Source organism: Gallinula chloropus (genome assembly GCF_964237585.1).
Source record: "Gallinula chloropus genome assembly, contig: HAP1_SCAFFOLD_174, whole genome shotgun sequence".
NCBI classification, from domain to species: Eukaryota; Metazoa; Chordata; class Aves; order Gruiformes; family Rallidae; genus Gallinula; species Gallinula chloropus.
The window spans coordinates 264934-273610 of record NW_028168194.1 but is presented as its reverse complement, the minus strand read 5'-3'; positions in this window follow the sequence as shown (position 1 = coordinate 273610).

The window sequence follows — 8677 nt, the reverse complement described above, 5'->3', positions numbered from 1 at the left end:
AGCAGTCCATCCATCAAAACCTTATCTCTCTAAAGTGCAAGGAATTATGTTATAGGAGACTGCATCAAAGGCCTTACAGAAGTCCAGATAGATGACATCCATAGCTCTTCCCCAGTCTGTTGATGCAGTCACTCTGGAAGTATCCTTCCAGAAAGAGCTATTCCACAATCTTACTAGACATTGAAGTGAGGCTGACTGGTAGTTCCCAGGATCTTCCTTTTTACCCTTTATAAAAATGAGCTTGATCTTTCTCTTTTCCCGGCCACACGGGACTTCACCTGACTGTCACGACTTTTCAAACAGAATACAGAGCATCTTGGTGACTGCATCAGCTGGTTCCCTAAGGACCCTGGGATGCAGGGTCTCGAGGACTTATGTATGGTCACGTTCCTCATGATCTCAAAGCCAACCTTCACTTACGATGGGAGGGATCTTATTCCCCTACTCCCTAACTTGAGGTTCAGGAGCTTGAGAGATGTGGGAAGTGAGTTCACCAGTGAAAACTGGGGCAAAACACTGTTGAGTTCCCCAGCCGTCTCTGTGTTGGCTGCCATTAATTCTTCTGTCTTACTTATTGGGAAGGGAACTTTCATCTTCCTTTTCTGGCCAATGTACCTGCAGAAGCCATCCTTGCTGTAAGCTGAATGTCTCCGTTTCATTACTGGTAGGCAATAAAACTAAAGTAACATTTCGTTGGCAGAATAAAATGTCAAAGGGTAAAGGCTACCTCCTTCTCATCAATAAAAATCTACCCAGAAAAACTATATATACTCTTTAAAGACATTCTGAAGTTGGAAAAAAAAAAGATTTAATTTCCTTTTTATAGATACTTAATTGGTGAATTGAAAATATTTAAATTACTGTGACAGATTTTAAACCAGATTTCTTGAGTTGCAGAATAGTTCTTAACTTTTTTTCTTGTTAAAGTCTCTACAGCATAATAGTCTTAGACCATTGTAAGCAAAGAAGTCTCAACTCAGGCAATTTTACATAATGGAATTTACTTCCAGGTACCACCAAAGTCTGACAACTAATTTAAAAAAAAATTTTCAAAACCCCAAAACCACACAAAACCAAACTGAAAACAAGCACTTATGTAAATATCTTTCCTTCTTCAAACTCTAAACAAACCACCTACCTTCCTCCTCCCTTCATAGTTTCACCTTCCCTGTTTTTACTGGCCTTAATCTTACTTAGTTTGTCCCAAAACACCCATCATGTGTTCCTTGGGCCCCACTGCTATATTCTGTTTCCCCAAATTTGTTGGCCTATGGACGTACATTAAAATATAAAAGTTCAGGGAGATCAGTAATGGGCACTGCAGACATTATGCACGCCGCAGCATGGTAGAGCAGTAAAGATGAATGTTCTGTAGATAACTTGAAAATGAATCAGGATCAGGAACCATGCCCAAATTACCTTTTGCAGCATTCTGCTCTTAGGTCTGTTCAGTAGAATCTTCAGCTCCCCTTACTGCTCAAAGGTGTTGGAGCAGTCAATATACCAGTGGGTCAGGTGAGCTATGCAGTATCTGAAATCTGAATACCAATAAGATCTTAGTATCCAAGACTAATGCTGGTGGTGTGGTTTTGCTGGGCACCACACAGCCACTCCAATTTAAGAGGGAGTGTGTGTGTGTGTGTGTGTGTGTGTGTGTGTGTGTGTGTGTGTGTGTGTGTGTTGGGGGGAGGGGGTACCAAAACCACTCTGGTTGGGATAAAGATAGTTACTGGGATAGCAGAAAGATAGATATAACAACAGAACTTTATAGAAAAATATACAAATCTGGTGATACACAATGCAGTTTCTCATTGAACGGCACAGCTCAGGCCATACAGCTCAGAGCCCTCCTGAAACCGGACCGTCCCCAAAACCTTGCATCCTGGAACTGAGGGCTATACATACAGGTCATTCTTCTCTTTGGTTTAAATCATAGAATCATAGAACACATTAGGATGGAAGAGACCTTTAAAGGTCATCTAGTCCAACACCCCTGCAGTAAGCAATGACTTCTTCACTAGATTAAGTTTCTCAGAGCCCCATCAAGCCTGACCTTGAATATTTCCAGGGAGGGGTCTCCACTACCTCTTTAGGAAACCTGTTTGAGTGATCCACCACCCTCATACTGAAGTACATTTTCCTTATATCCAACCTAAATCTACCCTTTTTGAGTTTAAAACCATTATCCCTCATCCTGCCACTACATGCCCTTGTGAACAGTTCTTCCCCAGCTTTCTGACATGCACCTTTCAGGTATTGGAAGGCTGCTGTAAGGTCCCCCTGGAGCCTTCTCCAGGCTGAACAGCCCAACTTCTCTTAGCCTGTCTTCAGAGGAGAGGTGCTCCGGCCCTTTGATCAATTTTGTGGTCCTCCTCTGCAGGAACTCTAGCAGGTCCATAGAATCACAGAATCATCAAATGGTCTGAGTTGGAAGTGACCCCAAGGATCACACAGTTCCAACCCCCATGCCACAGGCAGGGACACCAACCTCAGGCCTGGATCTATACAAGATTGCCCAGGGCCCCATCCAACCTGGCCTTGAACACCTCTGGGGATGGGGCATCCACCACCTCTCTGGGCAGCCCATTCCAGCACCTCACCACTGTCTCTGTAAAGAACTTCCCCCTAATATCAAAACCTTCACTCCTTTAGATTTAACCCATTCCCCCCCTTGTCCTGCCACTACCTACCCTTCACGTCCTTCTTGTGTTGAGGGCTCCAAAGCTGGACACAGTATTCCAGGTGAGGTCTCACCGGAGCAGAGGGGCAGAATCACCTCCCTCGATCTGCTGACCACACTTCTTTTGATGTCATCCAGGACGTGCTTGGCCTTCTGGGCTGCAGATCCAGATTGGTCACTCATGTACAACTTCTCATCCACAAGTACTCCCAAGTCCTTTTCCTGGGGACTGATTTCTAGCATATGATCTTCTAACCTGTGTGGGTAATGGGGGTTGTCCCAAACCAGCTGCAGGACCCTACAATTGACTTTGTTGAACCTCATGATGTTCAGTTGGGCCCACTTTCCCAGCCTGTCCAGATTGCTCTGGATGGCATCCCATCCCTCTGGCACGTTAACCTTACCACTCAGCTTGGTGTCATCACTAAACTGGCTGAGGATGCACTCAATCCCACTGTCAATATCGTTACAAAAGGTATGAAACAGCGCTGGTCTCCGTACAGACCCTTGAGGAACACCGCTTGTCACTGTCTTCCATGTGGACATCAAACCATTAAGCACCACCCTCTGGATGTGACCATCCAGACAACTCCTTATCCACCGAACAACACACCCATCAAATCCACATCTCTCCAACTTAGAGGGAAAGATGTTATAGGGGACTGTGTCAAAGGCCTTGCAGAAATACAGATAGACGGGGGCAGGTCACAACATGCAATCAATTTCTTCAGTTTGCTGAGTGAGGGCAGACACTGCTCAATCTTTCTGCCTCTCATTTTCTTATGATGAATATCACACATATGTTTGCCTTACAATCTTTATAATGAAGCACCTGTTTTGGAATATAAGAACATAAATAGGTAAGGTGGGTTTTTTTCAGGGAAGTCTGAGTAGTGGACTCCAGTGATGCACTTGAATGACAGTAGATTCTCCTAAGTCTTTCCATTTCACATAAAAATTGAAATATTGAACATTCTGTTGTGTCTGAGCTATTGCATCTTTTTAAGAACATATTTACTTTCTATTCCTCCTGACATGCTTCACATATTAGGCTAGTAAGTAGAATTTCCTTCGCAAGGCGCCAAGTGGACAGAATACATTGCAGAAGTCTATACTCACTATATATTCAACATAACTTTATGAAACCAAAAATAGTCCAGACAGTGCACAGTAATGAAACTATATTCTGTACATCTCTATTTCACTGCAGTTGCTCTACAATCTCTTAAAAGCACTGCTTTCAGAGTACTATTTTGGTGGGGTTTTTTTGCCATTTTAATGATCCTATACTTTACATGAGAGTAAATTTAGCCAATTCTGTATAGGGTATTTCTGCTTCAGTTTTAGGCTGCTGCTTTAAAAGTGCTCTGAAGGTGTTTTAGATTTCACTTGATCCAAAGCATAAATTACTACAAAGCTGCAAAATAAAAGTTTATATTACACAAACAACCAATGCATTAGAGGTAGGTCAGCTGATCTAATCTTGACCAATACTGAACATCAGCAAACTCAATGAGTGTGAATATTAATTAAACCATTGTGTTGAATGCAGATGTAAGTTTAAAACGTTAAGATTAATTTATGAAAGTGTATTCTAGAGAACAAATACAAAATACTGGCTATGAGGCTCAATATGCAAAATTGGTAACCTGAGTCATAAGGAAGTATTCTTGCTGTGAGGCAGTGCAACAGGGATTGTCCAGTGTGGAGGCAGTAGACACTGACAGCAGTATCCTCCTGAGTCATTTCTGGGACAAAAAAAAACCCAAAACAACAACACCAAACCAAACCAAACCAAACCAAACCAAACCAAACCGAAAGAAAAGTATCTCTATAACTGCTTTCTTGTTAGAGCAATGACCTAACTTTTAGCTTAAAATTTGAGAGCAAAATCTATTCAGCAAACACTTCCTCATCAAACTAAGAGGAATGTCTGTCTGTACATCTGCCTATAGCCATACCAGTTGCCAGGCTAATACCTGATAGACACAGTGTCCGCATTTACATCCCTGAAGTTCTACCCAACACAGTAATTTTTTGTCACATTAAAATGATACATATTTTTCTCCATAAAACATCCCTGATTAAAAATTAAGTCCTTTTCAATTACAGCCATAGATTGTAGCAGTAAAATGTAACATGAAGGAAAATGCAATTAAAACTGTAGTGAACATTTATGTAAATCAAAAGTCAGTAGTGAAGCAAATATAATGAGCTAGTCAAACCGTGACTAAATCACATTTGTTGAAGTTCTGAGACATATATTTTCATGGAAACCAGATAAGAATTTTTTTTCCTTTAATCCCCTTTTTTGGAGTAAACACTGAAATCACTTCTGAAATATTGTGGTCAACCTGAGTTACATGACCACAAGCCTTATTTGTGCCACTTCGGTCTCTGAGAATTACAGCCTGATTGCCTTTATATCTACATGACATGAGTAGTGCAGTCACTCAACCATCAAATCAACTACCTCTAGTCTGGAACAAATATAATCTATATTTGTAATCTAAAGAATGAACCATAAAACCATTTAAGATGTTAACACCTGCCTTAATCTGTACTTCTTACATGCTATGATGCATAGTAAAATGTCAGTTTTCACGAGAAATTTAGCCTTTGAACAAACCCAAGAGTTTTTAAACACTGAAGATAATATTTATGTCTATCTCCTGTGATGCTACCCCTACATCTGCATGTGGATCAGATATTCATACACAGGCAATGTATTCATATGCATATTTTTCTGCCTTTCTCAGAAATGTTCAATATGACATACTACACCCCAAATAGGCTGCATAACTTTTAAATTCTTTTCTTGTGCCAGGTAAGCCAATCTAAAAGTGTCTGTGGCTTCTCTTTTAATATTGAAAAATTGATAGGATGATGTGGTACTACCAACTCAGTCTTATAAATTTCCCAAAGAGAGGAAAAAAAATGGTATTGGAGAAGTACATGCTAAAGGCAACGTTCATATTAAGATTTAATGTTGTAAAAGAACATGTATTTTAGATGTTGGCAAAAGCCATAGATTTTGACAGAATAAATTCAGTAAAACTTTCTCCATTACAGTCTTGAGATACAACTGAAATCACAAATGTCAGTTGAGGGCTTTTACGTTACAATAACTGAGCAATATTAAGAATTATTCTATGTAAATACATATTCTCAGGAAAGTGAGAAGGAAGAAATATGTCATGGTAAATATAGGCCAATGTTAATAGTAAACTTTCAAAGAAGGAATATGTGGAGAAGGGAAAAGGAAGATTAAATGTACAGCTAGTTCCTTACAGTTGGAACATTCTATAATGTTCATATGTATTTCCTAGATAATTTTTTGTTTAGAGAAGGTCATATTTGGTATCTACTAACTAGTTCAAAGAAATCTCAGATAGATATGTCTCTATTTGATATCGTACAATATATTTAAAGATATCTTAAAAATTGGGGATAAATTGAAGTTTTTAGCTACCTAAGTCTTGTTCTCAGAAAGCATTACAGCTGGAATCATGGACTGAATAAACAAGAATTTAAAGATTAAATGATCGTGAGTGAATTTGGTAATTCAGGAAATTCAACCTTATCCTGTATTTCTGTCTTTCTGTATTTTCTAATATTCTTATAAATTCTTCCAAAACCAAACCATAGAGGAATGTAAATATATAGGTTTAGTCAGAAAATAATTAAGAAAGAAATATAAATTCTCACTGTATTTGTTTCTGTAAACATTTTACATAAATGGAGGTCACTTGAAGAATGGTCACTTATGTCTGTTCTCATGATATGCATCTTCTTTTCTTAGTGACAAGCACTGACGATATTCAGCAACCAAAATTAGATACTGGCTCCTAAGCTAGTCATCCTAAATTCCCTTTATGGCAAATGAAAATCACTAAGAACTTTCTAGAGACTAATTTATCTTATTCTTAAGTAGACATAAAACAGATCAGGTGAATTGCACCTAAAAAGTACTAATTTATCCTCATTACTATAATCTGAATCTGCTCAGATGTAGATAAATGTAGTATTGATATCTACATCCGTACAAGATTAGTCCCCAGATTGTTTACTTTGGATTCTTTTTTTATCCATTTAGTAAGTTAAATGTTTCAGAATTTCTATCATCACCAGAAATCACCGTAATTGAATTTAATAAAGTTTATGAAATAAAAAGGAAAAAAAAAGCAAACTGAAGAAAATTATTTCAGTGGCAGCCAAATCCTGAACCATATCCCTGTGTTAGAAAACTGGCTGTGAAATACAGAACTGTAATCATGACTTGTACAGGAACCTAATTTTGAGAAATCTTTTAAAATTAATGTATTTGCAACAACTTGGCACTCCCTATAAAGGTCAGAAGAATATTAGAAATATTAGAATCAAGATATGTTTAACGATTTAAAAATTCCTAACAAAGTAAATACTTAATAAACACATCAGAACTGGTAAGAATTTTTTAAAAAAATCATAGTTATTTCAACTACAGTAGTTTTTGTCAAGAGACTCAGCCTTATGTACCTGTGGCTAGTGGTGGAAGTTCAATAACTCCAGAACTTATCGCAGCTTTAATAATTATGTCAGAAACGAACCATCAGCAATATCCAAGATCCAATAGGTTAAAGGCAAATGAACTCTGAGAGGCTTAAATCACCACATATGTTTTTTTCAGTTTATATTTAGAGTTAAAAATAGTGATAATCAAGACAGCGTCATTTGTCTTTATTGTTATGTAATATTTGCAGACCATCAAGGTGCCTTCTTGAATCTACCATTTGTTGGTCACTCAGAGAAAATTAGCAGAGACAGACTAAAGTGAAAAAGCCTCTAACATTCTTAACTGCACACTTCATAAATGATGCTGCGATCTTCGTCAGACTCTGAGTAGTCCAGAATGGCATAATCAAAATATATGATAATAGCAACAGATTAAAAGGAATTAACGTACTTTCATGCACCCACACAATAAGCATTTTTAGATACTCTGTTACCACCTCACCATGCAATGATAATTTTAAACTTCTATCTTCTGCAAACAGGAATTATTTTGACTCTTCCATAACATCTCAACTGTCAGTACAGAGCATTTCACTAAATAAATATACTGGATCTACTTTGTCCTGAAGCAAATTCTTAAGATAAAAGGACTTTAACTTGCCTTCCTTGAATACATGTCTTCAGGGTGTTGATGTCAGTATCTTGTTATTACCTACCATCTTCAATCTTGTTCAGTTACCAGCCAGCACAGCCATTTACTTATCATGCAAACAAAGTTAAGGACATGTTTAAAACAATAGCTTCCAGCTGTTTCCAGCTCCAATCATTAAAAATACAACATTCTGGTCAATTGAGGGAGTATCTGCCAGTTTTGTTCAAAAATATAATTTAGCAAGCATAGTAAATAAGAAATTCAACTGTAATGTAATAAAACGCTTTTAGATTGACTTGCACAGTTCTGCTGCTTGGCTGCTGTGTATAAAAGATAAAAATAATGTATGCAAATTAGATGAAGTTGAAATTAAAGATGTCTAACAGAGAACGGCGAAAGAAGCCAATTTTATTTCATTGTTTGTAAGTGGATAAATAATTCTTCAGTAGGCATGAAAACACCAGAAACTTGTTACTAAGTTCATTTGAGCTTTTCATTCCCTTCTCATCCTCACTCACAAACTACTGGGGACACAGTTGCTAAATCACAGAAATGTATCTGGCTACTGTCAGTCCAAGGCAAACTTTTTATGTCTACTTGTATCAGATAAAAGCAAAATGAAGCAACACATAGAGTTTATGTCTAGATGATTTTATTTTAACACAAGTTTATCAGAAATAGTTATTCTGGTACCTCTTTTTTTGTGGTTTTTTACCTTCTTTTCTTTTTTTGAGCTGTAGCTCCAGAAACCAATCTGTCAGGAAAAAAATGTGCGTAGGAAGACTGTGGTGGTGCCACTTCACCCCCCTCCTCAGCTGCTTATGTCAGCCTTCCAGTACCTAAAGGGGAAC